The sequence below is a fragment of the Miscanthus floridulus genome, chromosome 15 (genome assembly GCF_019320115.1).
Source record: "Miscanthus floridulus cultivar M001 chromosome 15, ASM1932011v1, whole genome shotgun sequence".
Lineage (NCBI taxonomy): Eukaryota > Viridiplantae > Streptophyta > Magnoliopsida > Poales > Poaceae > Miscanthus > Miscanthus floridulus.
The window spans coordinates 73,649,319-73,665,190 of NC_089594.1; the positions used below are offsets into that span (position 1 = coordinate 73,649,319).

Sequence of the window (15,872 nt, forward strand, 5' to 3'; positions counted from 1 at the left end):
AGATACCAAACTATGATAGCTCTATAGCCCATTTGCCTATTCTACCAGAGGCTTCTTTGTTTCTGAGCAAGTCTTGCAGTGGCAGCGATGTTGGAACTGAGATTTTGTTGGCTTGGAAATAATGCTTTAGTTTTCTTGATGCCATCAGCACTGCGTAGGCAACTTTTTCTACCTTAGTGTAGTTTAGCTTGGCTCCGGACAGTGCTTCTAAGATAAAATAAACTGGCTTTTGAGTTTTGCCTGATTCTTTTTCCAGCTCGTGAACTAAGACTACGCTGACTGCATGGTCGGAGGCCACCACATATAGCAATAGGTGGCTGTCCGATTCTAGGACGGAGACCACCAGTGAGTTTGCCAGATACTCTTTGAAGTTATGAAATGCCTCCGACTGCTTGGACCCCCACTCAAAGTTGTCTCTGCCCCTCAAGGTTTGAAAGAAGGGTAGGCTGCGTTCTATTAATTTTGAGATGAATCTGTTGAGCGCTGCTATTCTTCCCGTCAGCTTTTGCACTTCTTTCTTGTTTTTGGGTTCTGCCATTGTCATTATTGCTCTGGTTTTGTCTAGGTTCGCTTTGATGCCTTTGCTGCTTATGATGTATCCAAGCATCTTCCCTTTTGTGACTCCAAATATACATTTTTCTAGGTTGAGGCGGAGGCCAGCTGTCCTGAGGTTGGCGAAGGTCTCCTGTAAGTCAGAGACATGATCATCCTTGTTCTTGCTCATGACCACTATGTCGTCAACGTAGGCTATGATGTTTCTATCTAGTTGTGAGCCCAAAACTTCCTTTGTCATTCTGGCAAAGGTTGCTCTGGTATTTTTGAGGCCCTCCGGCATTCTGGTGTAGCAATATGTCCCGAATGGAGTGGTGAAACTTGTCTTGTCTTCGTCTTCTTTTTTCATCCAGATTTGGTGATACCCAGAGAAACAGTCAAGAGAAAACCTCTGGCATCTGGCTGCCTTGTCGACGGAGGCATCTATTCTTGGCAATGGGAAAGGGTCTTTTTTGCAAGCTTTATTTAGATCTGTGAAATCTATGCACATTCTCATTTTGCCATTCTTCTTTGGTACCAGTACTACGTTTGCAAGCCATTCTGAATACTTGACTTCCCTGATGACTTTTGCATCTAGCAATCTTTGCACCTCCACCTTTGTTGCTAGGATTCTGTCCTCCGACATTTTTCTCTGTTTCTGCTTTCTTGGCCTCATGTTTTCATTGATATCTAGTTCATGCTGTATGATGTCCCTGCTGACTCCCTGGAGGTCGGAGGCTGACCAGGCAAAGATGTCTTTGTTTTTTACTAGAGTTTCCATGAGCTCTTCCTCCTCTGCTTTGCTCAATTCTGAGTTGATTGTTACTTTTCTATCTAGTAACTCCTTTTCTAGAGGGGTCACCTTTGTCTCTTCTTGACCTGCCATATCTGTTTTTCCTCTAGGCATATCCGGATGCTCTAGTTCTTTGTCTGCCGACTCGACTGCATTGATGTTTCTTTGGGCTCTGTAGATTGCTTTTTTTATGTTTCTTGCTTCTTTCTGGCTGCCTCAGACTGTGATAATACCATGGAGTGCTGGTATTTTCATGCATAGGTAGGCCATATGTAGGGCTACGTTGAATTTGATTGTGAATCCTCTGCCCAAGATGGCATTGTATGGGTAATACAGATCGACGACGTCGAAGGTTATGTACTTGGTTCTAGCATTTGCTTGGGTTCCAAACGACACTGGGAGTGAGATTTTTCCTAATGCTTGTATCTGCTTGCCTCCGAATCCTATTAAAGGGGATTCGAAGGGTTGTAGTTGATTTCTGTTGAGCTTCATTTGGTCGAAGGTATTTGCAAAGATGATATCTGCTGAACTGCTAGTGTCAATCAGTACTCTGCTTATCTCCCATGCTGCTATGTTGGTCTTGATTACCATTGCGTCTGTGTGAGGGTAGCTTTCTAGCTGGAGATCTTCTTCTATGAAGGTGATTGGGACTCTAGACCAATCTGTGTATTTTGCTGGGCCTTGGACTGCTATGTTGTTTACCAGGCGGAGGTGATCCTTTTTCTGCTTTTTCGTTTGAAACTCCATTGATGATCCTCCGGCGATTGGTAGTATCATGCCTATTGTTGGTAGCGGTCCATGGGGGTTGACTTGGTTTTCTAGGTTTGGCTCATTTTTTGGTGTTGGTGGTTGGTTGTGAGGTGGCGGCGGAGGCAGTTGCTGCATGTGTTGCTGTTGCGGTGGAGGCTTGAACCTGCTTTGGTTTTGTGGCGGTGGGTTTGTTTCGAGGTAGGTTATGTGGGGAGGTTTTGGGTTTATGTAGGTCAGGCTTGAATCTGACCTGTAGTTACTCGTCGGAGGCTACTACGAAGGCGCTGACCGCCATGCTGGTAGGACGTTTGGGTAATAGGCAGAGGCCAGTGTGGAGGGATGTATTTGGTTTGCGTTTAGCGCTGGGTACATTGGGCAGTACTGCTGGTGGCCAGTTCTGTAGGTGGTGTTGACCTCTCTTGCGCTCTGCTATGTCGGAGGTTGGGCAGTCTGTTTGTTCTTCATCCTTTCATGTGTCTCTTTTGTCTCCGGACAATCTTTGGTGCTGTGCCATGCGCTTTCGCCATGAAAAACGCGATATGGCCTGCGTTGTTTCTGCTTGTGGTTTTTGTTCTAGTTTTTGCCTTGGTAACCTTGCCGACCTTGGTTCCTGGTCTGGGTCTTTGGCCCTGCTAGCGCTGCCAGTTGCCCTTGTTCGGGGTAAGGTTGACCCTCGATGGTGAGCACTTGCCCCTGGCCTAGTTTCTGATTTGATGCATTCTGGTTCGTATAGCTTTTCTGGGAGTTTTTACTGCTGTTTTGCTGTCTGTTTTGACCCTGCTCCTCCAGCCTTTTCCGGAGGTCATTGTCTGATCTACAGCATTTCTCGAACTTGTCATACAACTGTTGTTTGGAAGTTGGTTTCTTTCTTGCTAGGTGTGCTGTGAATGGCCTAATTCGAAGGCCTTTGATCGCTGCTTCAATGGCAATCTCGTCTGGGACGTCTGGTGCCTTCACCTTTAGTTGCACGAATTTCCTGAAGTAGTCGTGTAGTGTCTCTCCCTGCATTTGCTTACACTGGAACAGATCTGTGGAAGTCAGTGACTATGCTGTTAGCCCCTTGAAATTTGCCAATATCTTGTCCTGGAGGTTTTCCCAAGAATAGACTGTGCTTGGTTTGAGCATAGAATACCAAGCCAATGCGTCGCCTTCGGCTGCAATGACAAATGACTTTGCCAAGACGGCGTCGTCTCCGCCGGCGGAGGCTACTGCTGCCTCGTAACTCATAATGAACTGATGGGGTTTGTCTTTTCGTTGAACTTTTGTAGTGTGATTGGCTTGTACGCCGTTGGCCATGACGACTATTGTATGCCTTCAGAGAGTGGGGACTTGGGATCGATAGGCCTCCGCATCACCTGAGATGGCATCATGAGCGGGCTGATCACTGGCGGAGGCCCTTGTGGTATGGTTGAAGTTGGTGTTGCTGCGGAGGCTGGGATTGCGGAGGTTGACGCTGGTACTGCATGCTGTATACTTAGCATCTCAGCATGTAGGACTGCCAACTGCTGCCTTATTTCTGCTGCTTGTGCTGACGCTTGAGTAGCTTGCTGATTAGCTACGAATGATGCTGCCATTCTGTCCCTCTCTTGTTGCGCTCTTTGCAACTGTGCTTGCAGCTGTTGCAGTTCTTGCTCGAGTGTTGTGCCTGAGTTTGGTTGGGCCTCCGGATCTTGAATCTCTAGATCTTGGGGTTCCGATGGTTGACCCTAGGCATCTGCTCTGGTGTCATCCTTCGCTGGCGAGGTTGCGTAGATGCTACGAGTGGTGCACCTAGGCCTTCCTCTCTGACCCGTGGTCGTTGCTGCTCTGGTGGTGGTTTTTCTTTTCCCTACCATCGTCGGTTTGCCTTGCCGAGCCCCACGGTGGGCGCCAATGTTGAGACTTGCGGTCTCAGACGGTGAGGAAGTGGTAGGGGCCTCCGCCCGATGAGTGCAGTAATCGGGCGGAAACTTTGGAAGGGTTGGCACGGCAAGTGGGCGTATAAGGGAGTGACACATAATGTTGTGGTTTCATTAATACATTCACCCACGTCCCCGTACTGTTACAAGTGTTCCCTATTTATAGGGCTCAACTACCGCCTTTGCGGTGTTTACGACAGTGCCCCTCAACTGCTACAGTACATTCTAGGAATATTCCTCTACTTGCTCTCTGTCTCGGGGGTAATCTTGCCACGCTGCCATCAGATATTGGGCCTGCGTGACCAACCGGCCCAGCAGACCTCAGGATTCGTTGATGGGCCTTTGGCCCTCCGCCATCGTTCTCCGCCCTGTCTAGCCCCAGGGTTCGGCGATGAACCCTCGGGTCCCCGCCTACGGTCTCCGCCTCAGGTACGCCGAAAGCCACTGACCTCCGACGCCCGGTTCAGTCGTGCTCCTGCTCGGGCCTCCGCCCATATGAGCAGAGGCCGAACCGGAGTGCCAGCGCCGTCCATGAGCGCCTTCCTTTGCTTACCTGCACACACATATTAGACGTTGGCATTTGATTAGCCTATCAGTGTGGCGGCCTCCGCCCTCTTCGCCCGGAGGTGCCTACGCGCCTAACGGGCGGAGGCTACGCCGAGGTTGCACACAGCGTCCTGCGAGCACAGTCTGAGAAACTGTCATCTTTCCAGGATCAGGGTCTGGAGGCATGGTGGCTAGGCCTTCGCTTAGGTGATCGGTCGGAGACGTCTCTGCGAACTGCTGACCGCGTAGGTCTCTGCTACTCTCGGAGACCGTGTTACAACAGCATGTAATTGTACACCTCTGTGTCTTGAATCATACACTCGAGGTGAAGAAGAGAGGAGCAGTGAAATCTGAGGCAGTGGTTCGGCTGGTGCTTGTCTTGCTGTGATTTGGGAAAAGAAACAACAGAGATGCATGGGAGAACTGGGTGCTTGTGCTTGGATTGAGAGGTGCAGCCGTGCAGCTGCATGCCCTACGAGGAGCAGAGGGAGAGAAGGTGTTCTGTGCAGCGAGCTCTTCATCCACCAATGCAAGCCCACATGGACTTATATTAAGATCATCAAAGTAAACTGCACTGCCAAAATCTCTTTCTCCACATGTATTTCTCAGTTTTCACAGTTTACTTCACATGTCGCACATTCCACAAGCTGATATAAGCAGCTATGGTTCCTAAAACCCACTTGTATTTTGCAGGACACATTGTAACAAGAGTAAGGCCGTAATAGGTTTTTATTGCCACCAACTTAATGGTTCTGGTTGGTTAATTTTAATAAAATGAGGACATGGAATGGAAACATGGCCACCTTCATAGTCACCTCAACTTCTAAATGGGCTGGGCAGCAAGAAAAATGATACTAAAAGCATGCATGTTTTCGCAATGGGATTTAGGCCAGGTGGGCGTCCTCATCGGGGGGGCAACTAAAGGTGTTAACTGTGTCCAAGTACTACACAATAATCGAACAAACATTTACATCAATGTGATATTATTGTGCTGTCTTTTCTTGGGCGGACTGGGGGTCCATAGAAGAGCAATGAGGGAGAATAAATAAATAAACACCATACCAGGCATCCTGAGCATGAGCTCTTGCTTTAGCTTCATTCTTTTGGTTCAAGCACTACTACAGAATGGACTTGTTGTCCCGGACGGTAACGGCTTTTAGTCCTGGTTACTGCGCCGGAACAACGATCCCAGGACTAAAGGTGGAACCTTCAGTCCCGGGTCATCGAGCCGGGACTAAAGAGGGACCTTTAGTCCCGGTTGGTGTTACCAACCAGGACTAAAGGCCCTCCAGCTGAGCAAACCTGGCCGCACCCTTTAGTCCCGGTTGGTAACCCCAACCGGGACTAAAGGTTCCTTTTCTTTTTCTTTTTTTTTTGTTTAATTTATTTTCAGTTCAGTTACACATATGTGTTTAATATATAATATGTTTTTATGTACGTATTCTACGCTGCTAATATAAATACACGCACGCATATAATTACATCTAATTCTCATCTCGAGCATTATTATATTCAAATAAAGTATGAAACTATATATATTATAGATATATATGTATATATACAACACTTTCATAATCTTGTTCTCGAAAATAACGATATCAATAAATATTTAATTTACATCATTAGTTCCTTAGATCAAAGTAGAACTCGCCGTTGGGATTTAGCATTTTTTCTAGAAGATATCCTGCTATTGACTCTTGAACTGCTTTTAGATGGTCTTTTTGCATGACCCTTCCTTTCAACCATTCAGTCTTGCATTTGAAATAAAAGGAAAAGTATTAATACATATATATATATATATATATATATATATATATATATTCATTTAAAAATAAATAAAAAATTGATATATACATACTCTGAGGACATCTTCAGGAGTTCTTCTTATGTATGCAGTGATAAATTCACAGACGTAGTATCCACACAAGTTATTACCTGGTTCCTGCCGCAAACACCACTGTACGAGAAGAAGATTATTCTCATCATCTCACACGTAAATTGAAGTACGATGTAGTAATTAAACACGTGGGGAAGTATATATAGTACAACTTACTGGTATTTCAACTACATTAAGTGGTGCCTTGCAATCCTTGCGGTGTTGCCGAATAAACTCTTTCCAAACCCTGTGCGACCAATAATGTATGATCGTTAATAAATTATGGCAAAGTCTATTCAATAATAGTTGTGCGCGAGAGATCGAAATTACCCCTGGATAATGTCTATCATATCTTGGTATAGTGCTCGCTCTTTTCTCAATGAGTCCAAGATTACTAACTGACTTGAGTTTAACTCAATGACAATGAGTATCCAGTGAAACCTGCATTGGTTTATACACACACGTACATGCATATAAGTTGTATTGATATTACATAAAATGTGTAGACTACATTATTATTAACACTTACTCAAAGTTGTACGGGAAAAATATTGTTGTCTTGTCGTGCTGCTTCACGAAGAACTTCATGATATTCGTCTGTGCTTCAGATACCCAGTGCTCCTTGACAATAATATCGGTTTTGAATACGATATAAGGATCAATGAAGCCAACACTGGTGTCTTGTATTCTTTGGAGCTCTGACATCTGGAATCTGTATATAAATATAAGTTACATGTGAGGATAATTATATACATGTACGCATGGAAGTGAGTTTATTAAATAAAAGTAAGAATCACTTACAAACAAAAGAAGCTAATGATTGATTTGTCCAGAGCGTCCAAGTGGAATAGTTGATGCAATTCTTCAAAACTAATATGTAAGATGTCATCTCCACGGAAGTAATGATGGTCTCTAAATCTAACAAAGATCCACTGCTCACCCCTGCCACACGCCTGCATGTACCACTTGTTGAGCAAGTACATTTGCGTACCCAATTCATTCAGAGCCGCAGGGTTGTATAGACTTTTGCCAAATTTATAAGTCTTCCAGGTATCAACTTCCAGGTTCTGGATTGGAGTTTTGCCCGTCACTTGATCCAAGGTTAAACCAGTTTGTTCAAAAAAATCATTAAGGTCTTGAACCGACACTTCTCCAGAGTTGTCTGGTCGATAGACTTCTATGTTGGAACCATATTGATTAGCAACAATAAGATTTTGCATTGGTTGCTTCTGTTGTCCGAGCTGTGGGACATCCTTCCCTGATGCTCTTTTCCTTTTCTTATGTGCATCATGTGACTTCACGAGGGAGCGGTCATAGTCTGATAGTGGCGGTGGCTTATGAACTTCAAGCATCTTTTTCTTGTGAGCTTCGACCTTCTGCCTCAGCTGATCTTGTGGTATGTAAAAGTACGACTTCTCCTTAAGCTTCGCTTGTCTCTGCTTTTGGATATCTATAAAAAAATCTTTCACTTTTTTGCCTTCTTCAGCTGCTATTTGCTCATCAGTCTTTTCAGGAAGTATTTCTTGAGAAATAACTCTTTTTTTTTGGGTCTTCTTTGCCGCCGGGACCTTAGACGTCTTTGTAGTGCGTCGCTGTTGAGGTGGTGGGGGCGGTGTTGGACACCGGCATGGAGGCGATGAGGCCGGTGTTGGAGTCTGGCGTGGAGGCATTAGAGATCGTTGTGGAGGCGGTGGGGCCGGTGTAGGAGTTGGAGATCGTTGTGGAGGCGATGGGGCCGGTGTAGGAGTTGGAGATCGCCGTGGGGATGAAGTCGTCTCGCCCCCCGCGACGCTGTGATGAGATGGGGAATGAATGATTGGGCTAGGCTGGGGGGAGACCCTACTACAAAAACAAGTTGTGGGTCAATTATTTTTGAAGCCAATATAAAATTAATGGAAAAATAATATTTCATTCACTATCATTCGTACCTAGGGTGAGGTAGGGGAAGCGGTGGCGTCCCAGGAATGATGATGAAGCGTTTGCGCCATTGAATAAATGTCTTCTCTGCTTCTCCTAGTGTCTTCTTCCCATCACCGCCTTCAATGTCAAGAGAAACATTGTTGTAACCTTTGAGCACTCTATCGACCGAGACGCTAGCATATCCAGGTTGAATAACTGACCCATGGATTCTTGGTGTCTTCGTTTGGTCTATTGGAGATACAACCCCAATAGCCACCATGATTGATGCATTATTACCATCTGGAATGTGCAGCTCACATATTGTTAGAGGCTCGGTAATGTCATCAATAGGGAAGCACAACCTAGCATCGCCTTGAATAACTGGCAGCTCCATGGAAGCACAATTGCTTTTCATCTAACCAACGGGGCTAATGGTGACTCCCAGCGTTGATTGCAATTGCATTTGACTCATTGCTAGCTACACTTGTCTCTTGATCTCATCCTGCATTCTTGCCTCAAGAGATTTTTCTCGTTCACGTGATTCAAGCAATGCTTGTCATGACTCATTAACAAATTGCTCCAATACACGGATTCGGTCTGCCTCCTCATCCTTCTTTCTCTGGCAGCTTCTGTAGGTATCCCTGTCTGCTGGGAATGCTTGTAGCCATGGAACCGCCCCATAGCCTCTTATTCGACCACCGTGTTCAGGATTCTCTAGGGCATATGTCAATTCATCATTTTCTCTGTTGTGCTTGAAAACACCACTATCAGCTTCTTTCCTAGCACGAGCTAGTCTCTGTGTTGCTCTCTCAATTTTTTGGCTGAAAATTAGCTTGCCAGTGTCTGGGTCTAGGCTTCCCCCATGAGCATAGAACCAATTCTTCGCGCGTTGAGGCCAGTTCTTCTCTATTGTTTCAGGTATGATTCCCTTGGCAGTAATCTCTGCTTCTAGGTTCTGCCACTTGGGAATAGCACTCCTATAACCACCTGATCCCATGCGATGATGGTATTGCTTTTGTCGGGCATTCTGCTGATTCCTCATCACACGTTCCTCACTCTCTTGAGATGTCTTGTATTGTACGAAGTCATCCCAATGGGACTCCAACTTGACAAACGCCTTAGCATTGAAATTCGGCGTTTCATTCTTCAAGATAAACTTTTTATACAATGTCTTCTTCCAACTCTAGAACAATGTTGCCATCTTCTTCATTGTCCAATCCCTCACTAGCTCCTTCAAAGCATCATCTGCTTGTAATGTGAAATGCTGAGTGATATCTCTCCAAGCTAGGTTCTTGTCACGATCAGATACAAAACTAATATTAGGAGCGGATATCTTCTGCTTCCATTCACGAGCACTAACTGGGATCCTATCCCTTACAATGAACCCATATTGATTGACATATGTCTAAGCATGTGGTCCCAATGGTTTGCCGGTGTCGGTGTCGAATTCTGATATTATGAAACGGCCCTCTAATGGCTTTTTTGGCACTCGGACTTTCCTACTCTTGTCGGTGGTTGATGTAGATCCAGAGACCGGCTACATGAGTAGAAACACAACGATTAACAACAAATATATGTACGCATGCATCTATAAGAGATGATAGATAATCGAATATACCTCGCCAGTATTTTCTTGCGCGACAATTTGTTGATCTTCAACCACCGGCATATTCAGGATATCCTCATAATCAGCAAAGTACTGACTCGTGTCATCTACATCCACATTGGTGCCGGCGTTGATAATATTCGTCATTATGTCATCATTCAAGTTAACATCCGGAGCAGTCATTTGTATCTTCAAGATAACACATAGATAGAATTACTATGGCACATAACATAAGTACATGTGATAACACATATAGAATTACTAAATCCAATTAAATATAATAACACATAATATTTCATAAGGATAAACAATAATAAGGTATAGGCTTTGGAATCGAATAAAAAACACTTTCGATCCAAAAAAACATGGAAATAAGTACATGTATATATACATATAGAATGATACAATTTTCTCTCTCTCTCAACACATAGAATAAGTGCATATGTATATATCTCTAGATATGCATGTGATAACACATAGAATGTCTCTCTAGATACAATTTTCTCTCTCTCTCAACACATGGAAATAATTAAGTACATGTATATATACACATAGAAATAATTAAGTACATATATATATGTATACATATAGAATCTCTAGATAGAATTAATTACTAAATCTAATTAAACCTAACATATATACATAGATAGAATTACTAAATCAAAATTAAATCTAACACATATAGAGAGAGATAGAATAATAATTACTAAATATATAAAAAAACTATAATAAAAACTATCTAAAAAACTATCTAAATAAAGTACTAATTAAATTTTAATACATTTAAATCTAATTAACATATATCAAAAACTATCTAAAAACTAAGAATAAACTACTAATTAAATTTTAATACATTTTAATCTAACATATATATATATAACACTACCTAAAAACTATCTAAAAAGTATCTAAAAAACTATCTAAAACAGGCTATGGATGGCGATGTGCGCATGGCGGCTGGGCATGCTGGCCGGCCACGGGGCCGAGCAGAGCCGCGCGAGGATGACGTACGGCGGAGACTCGACGGCCGCCGGGCGGGGCTCGACGATGACGGCGGCGCGGGCGCGGCAGAGACGACGAGATCAAGGCAGGGCGGGGGTAGACGACGACGGCGGCGCGGGCGCGACAGAGACGACGAGATCGACGTTGTAGATCGAAAAGTAGAAGATGAACCTGTCGATATATATAGGCCGGGACCCTTTAGTCCCAGCTTGTAACACCAACCGGGACTAAAGATCCTTTAGTCCCGGCTGGTAAGCCGAACCAGGACTAAAGGTCCAACCCTTTAGTCTCGGCTCAGCTTACCAGCCAGGACTAAAGGATCTTTAGTCCTGGTTGGTGTTACCAGCCGGGACTAAAGGTATTTTTGGGCGGGCAATTCCGCCCACCCTTTAGTCCCGGTTCCTGGCCTGGGCCGGGACTGAAGGCCTGAAATTTTTGCAGCCCACCAAAGTGTTGTTTTTTCATTAAGGATTGTAGATCTTGATGAGCTGCTCAAATGAGACACTAAATGACCTCAGATGAAAAATCTCTGAATACCAAGTTTGATCATCTCAGCAAAATCTACAATTGTTACATAGCTCATTTTCCTATTTGAGAAAGTTTTATTAAACACTAGTCACAAATTCTTGAATCTCATATAGACTTTCTAAAACTATGTCACACACTTGTGAAATTTGAACTACATTTTGTTCAAACTTTCTCAAATGAAAAAATGGCCTATATAAGGATTGTATATCTTGATGAGATGAACAAACTTGGTATTCAAAACTTTTCAATTGGAGACAATCTAGGGTTCTGAAAACTAGTTTGTAGGCGTCGAAATTTAAAAATCACAAATTTGAACCATCCAAACTATCTCCAATGGAAAGTTGACCAAAACAACAATTGTAGATCTTGATGATTTTAACAAACTTGGTATTCAAAACTTTTCAATTTGAAGTAATTTAGAGTTCAGAATACTAGAGTTAAAGTGTTGTTTTTTCATTTGACCAAATTTGACTTGGTCAAACTTGCTCAAATGAGACACTAAATGACCTCAGATGAAAAATCTCTGAATACCAAGTTTGATCATCTCAGCAAGATCTACAATTGTTACATAGCTCATTTTCCCATTTGAGAAAGTTTTATCAAACACTAGTCACAAATTCTTGATTCTCATATAGACTTTCTAAAACTATGTCACACACTTGTGAAATTTGAACTACATTTTGTTCAAACTTTCTCAAATGAAAAAATGGCCTATATAAGGATTGTATATCTTGATGAGCTGAACAAACTTGGTATACAAGTTGATTCTGAGTCTCCGGAACCAAGGAAAAGGTCAGAAGGAATAAAAAAGGCAAAAGAAAATTTGAGGCGTGGAGGTGGCGAGGCTTGCATGGAGGCTTTGGGAAAGATGATGGAGGAGAAGAAAGCCTTGTATATGCAAAAGGAGAAGGCCAAAGAGGAGAGGTTCATGGCTACATTAGAGTTAGAGAAGGCGACATTTGAGCTAGAGAAGAAACGGGTGGCAACCGAAGAAAAAAAAGCAGAAGCCGAAGAAAAAAAAGCAAAAGCGAAGCTAATGAAGGAAGAGAAAGAAATTATGTTAGCGGACATGTCCTCCCTCAATCCGATCCAGCGTGAATGGCTTGCGAAGATGCAACAGCAGATTGTCGAGAGGATGCGCGAAAATTAAGTTTAGTTCAAGTTCGGGTTATATCAATTTTAGTTAAAGTTCTTGTTTAGTTCCAATTATTCCACTTAATTAAAACAAGCTGATATGAAGCAAAAATAAAACGAAATAATATCTAATATAAATCTGAGATATTGTATCTTTGTCCCAAATGTGAACGGGACCTCGAACAATAGCAAACCTAGCTTGAAGAACCCCAAAAGCTCTTTCGACCATTTTCCTAGCTGCTTCTTGCGCTTTGGCAAAATATTGCCTCTTGTTCCCTTGAGGAAGACTGATCGACTTGACTAAAGTAGCCCATGTGGGGTATATGCCATAAGCTAGGTAGTAGCCCATTGTGTAATCATGGCCGTTAATGGAATAGTTAACTTGTGGAGCTCTACCTTCTGCCAAGTTATCAAACAAAGGTGACCTATGCAGAACATTGATGTCATTATGAGACCCGGGCATTCCAAAGAAGGCATGCCATATCCAAAGGTCGTTCGAAGCAACTGCCTCCAAAATGATGGTGGGCTGCTCCACATGCCCCTTGTACTGACCCTGCTTATCGTACGGACAGTTCTTCCAAGCCCAATGCATACAATCGATAGAACCTAACATGCCGGGAAAACCTTTTTGCTCACCGATTGCAAGTAAGCGTGTTGTGTCCGCCTCAGTGGGATATCTGAGATACTGTTCTCCAAAGATTTCATCCACTGCAACAACAAACCTCCGTAGGCTCTCAAATGCAGTACTTTCGCCAATGCGAATGTACTCATCTGTGGCATCAGCGGGAACCCCATAGGTGATCATACGCATTGCAGCAGTGATTTTTTGGAAGCAACTCAACCCAAGTACATTTGTCGCGTCCCTTTTCTGCACAAAGTAATCATCGTGTGCTTCAACGACGTTCATTATGCGTAGGAAAAGCTCCCTAGACATCCTGTACCTGGAAAAAAATAAATTTTACAAACTCCAGTAATATTTAAACACAGATAACAAGTCAATCCGGAGTGAAAGAACACCAACCTTCGACGGAATAATTCAGGGCCATATGTTGGATTCACTGCCAAATAATCTTGAAACATCCTCTCATGGCCGCCTTTTCTGTCACGGTAAATCATTCTACGACCTAGGACAGAGCCACCGTGTTTTTTTTTCATTGGCAAAAGTATCAACAATTGCAGCAGTCCCTAATATCAAACAATCCTCATCATCGGATGATGAATCATCCAATTGCGTTCGAAGAAGGGATCTCTTCCTAGACATGATTCCTGAACGACAAATATATCCTAAATCAAAACCCCAATTCACAATAACTGAAAATAAGAACTAGGTTGCTGCAATAAACAAATCATAACTAAAACTCTCCATAATTCGTTGATGCAATATTATTTTTTGGCTACATTTTTTTTCATACGCTAACATCTGAAAAAAAAAAATCAAAAACAGTAACCTGAACATATTGATTGGAATCTGAACATGTAGACAGCAGCCTGAACAAACTCAATGTAATTTTTGAAAAAATCAAACTCAATGTATTCATCTAGGCATATTCATGATACTGAACAAATACGGAGGAGGCTGGGAACAAATAACTTGAACGAGATGCTGGGAACGAGATGCTACGAACCAACTTGGAGAACTCTGGGAACGAGATACTGACCTGCGTACGATGGAGACACGGCGGAATCAAAGATCGGCACAGCACGGCGGCCAGGAGATGGAGACCACGGCGCAGCACCACGTCCAGGAGATGGAGACCGGCGTAGGATGGCGGCCAGCAGATGGAGATCGCCGCGATGAAGCAACGACGCACGACGGCCACGAGATCTCGGCACCGAGCATATGAAGAGACACGGGCGCGGTCCAGGCCGAGCGTCGCGACAGTTGAACGGTTGAAGGATGTGGGCCTCCTTTTCTATTTTACCAAGCCCAAATGCCAAACCATTGGAGATACAAGATTATTTCACTTGCCATTTGTTTTAGCCACTTGCCAAAACCCAAGATTTGGCAAGTGCAATTTGGCAAACCATTGGAGATGCTCTAAGGATTGTATATCTTGATGAGCTGAACAAACTTGGTATTCAAAACTTTTCAATTGGAGACAATCTAGGGTTCTGAAAACTAGTTTGTAGGCGTCGAAATTTAAAAATCACAAATTTGAACCGTCCAAACTATCTCAAATAGAAAGTTGACCAAAACAACAATTGTAGATCTTGATGATTTTAACAAACTTGGTACTCAAAACTTTTCTATTTGAAGTCATTTAGAGTTCAGAATACTAGAGTCAAAGTGTTGTTTTTTTATTTGACCAAATTTGACTTGGTCAAACTTGCTCAAATGAGACACTAAATGACCTCCGATGAAAAATCTCTGAATACCAAGTTTGATCATCTTAGCAAGATCTACAATTGTTACATAGCTCATTTTCCCATTTGAGAAAGTTTTATCAAACACTAGTCACAAATTCTTGAATCTCATATAGACTTTCTAAAACTATGTCACACACTTGTGAAATTTGAACTACATTTTATTTAAACTTTCTCAAATGAATAAATTGCCTATATAAGGATTGTATATCTTGATGAACTGAACAAACTTGGTATTCAAAACTTTTCAATTGGAGACAATCTAGGGTTCTGAAAACTAGTTTATAGGCGTCGAAATTTAAAAATCACAAATTTGAACCATCCAAACTATCTCAAATGGAAAGTTGACCAAAACAACAATTGTAGATCTTGATGATTTTAACAAACTTGGTATTCAAAACTTTTCAATTTGAAGTCATTTAGAGTTCAGAATACTAGAGTCAAAGTGTTGTTTTTTCATTTGACCAAATTTGACTTGGTCAAACTTACTCAAATGAGACACTAAATGACCTCAGATGAAAAATCTCTGAATACCAAGTTTGATCATCTCAGCAACATCTACAATTGTTACATAGCTCATTTTCTCATTTGAGAAAGTTTTATCAAACACTAGTCACAAATTCTTGATTCTCATATAGACTTTCTAAAACTATGTCACACACTTGTGAAATTTGAACTATATTTTGTTCAAACTTTCTCAAATAAAAAGATAGCCTATATAAGGATTGTATATCTTGATGAGCTGAACAAACTTGGTATTCAAAACTTTTCAATTGGAGACAATCTAGGATTTGCATCGTTGTATCATGCGGGCACAACAGTGAATTTTTTCTTGACGTATGACCCTTGGTTATGATCTTGTCGTAACCATGGAGTGTCTTCATCATTTAACATGATGCTTGGATCTTTCTTCACTATGAAGGGTGGAATTCAGACATTTCTTTC

General features: G+C 42.5%; 1 long non-coding RNA gene across 1 annotated transcript; it reads right to left on the reverse strand.

Moving 5' to 3' along the window:
* Window positions 1-13,427: 13,427 nt before the first annotated feature.
* LOC136506589 (uncharacterized) lies at window positions 13,428-14,599 on the reverse strand. The gene is made up of 3 exons (XR_010771667.1): window positions 14,222-14,599; window positions 13,585-13,829; window positions 13,428-13,504 (listed from the first exon to the last, which is right to left on the reverse strand). It is a non-coding gene; the product is annotated as an uncharacterized lncRNA (long non-coding RNA).
* Window positions 14,600-15,872: the final 1,273 nt, after the last annotated feature.